This window comes from Penaeus monodon, chromosome 34, assembly GCF_015228065.2.
Source record: "Penaeus monodon isolate SGIC_2016 chromosome 34, NSTDA_Pmon_1, whole genome shotgun sequence".
Classification (NCBI taxonomy): domain Eukaryota; kingdom Metazoa; phylum Arthropoda; class Malacostraca; order Decapoda; family Penaeidae; genus Penaeus; species Penaeus monodon.
In genome coordinates, this window is record NC_051419.1 from 3,522,047 (window position 1) to 3,523,230 (window position 1,184).

The following is a 1,184-nucleotide window of genomic DNA, read 5'->3' on the forward strand; positions in this document are numbered from 1 at the left end:
CCGCTTTATAACAATTACCTTCTTATGATATACATTTAAGTAATGAAATAAAGATATTCACTATCATTAAATTCCTTTGAAGTGATCTTTAATTAAGACCCTTCTATTTAGTTTTTTTCTTTGATTACTGATGAAAATAAACAAGCTGTTTTAGGAATTATAGAATAAGTATTATTTACATAGAAAATGCTGTATTAATTAATTTCTCGTTTTCTTTTTTACGCGAGCAACAACGAGATTATAAAACTTTCGCTTTTGTAAATATATTCAACATTTGTAATCCATCTCCCCGTTGCAACAGGAAATACTATTTGCCTCTTATTTCAACTAAAAACTAAAATTTCCGAGAGACGTAACCTCGATACAAAGTTTTACCTTTTCAACGGCGGGTGGCGTAATATTACGTTCCTGTGGAAAATGGGTCTGTTAGCTGTAGGAATTCATTTTCTTCGATGCAAATACCAATAGTAAATGGTTTTTTGAGTTCGGGTGCAAATGTGCAAAGTTTCAGGCAGGTGGAATTTTGCCTTCCCAAGTGATTTCCATTGCTACTCTGAGCCCACTGCTTAGGAACTTGCAACTTGCACTAAAGAAATTAATTTCTACAACTCGCAAATCAATTTTCTATTGGTGTTTGCACTAAAGAAATTAATTCTACAACTCGCAAATCCATTTTTTATTGGTGTTTGTACCAAAGAAAACGGGAATTTATACAGCTCACAGACTCATTTTCTATTGGTGTTTGCACTAAAGAAAACGAATTCATACAACTCACAGACCCATTTTCTATTGGTGTTTGCACTAAAGAAAACGAATTCATACAACTCACAGACCCATTTTCTATTGGTGTTTGCACTAAAGAAAACGAATTCATACAACTCACAGACCCATTTTCTATTGGTGTTTGCCCTATGGAAAATAAAATCCTACAATTCCTACAAGTGATTATACTGATGGAAAATGCTTTAATTTCACCATGAATTTTTTATGCAAATCTAAATTAGCATCATTTATATAATTCATGGATCACTGGCAATTTATTATTAAAGCTTCACCAAAATTTATCAGCAATATTTACCTACTTTTGCAGAGTCATTCACAGAGCATACAGAAATTTCAAGTGGTAGAACGCTGTTTTTTTAATCGCAAGGTCTAGGGTTCGCTCCCAGCCTCCCCTCTTCGTT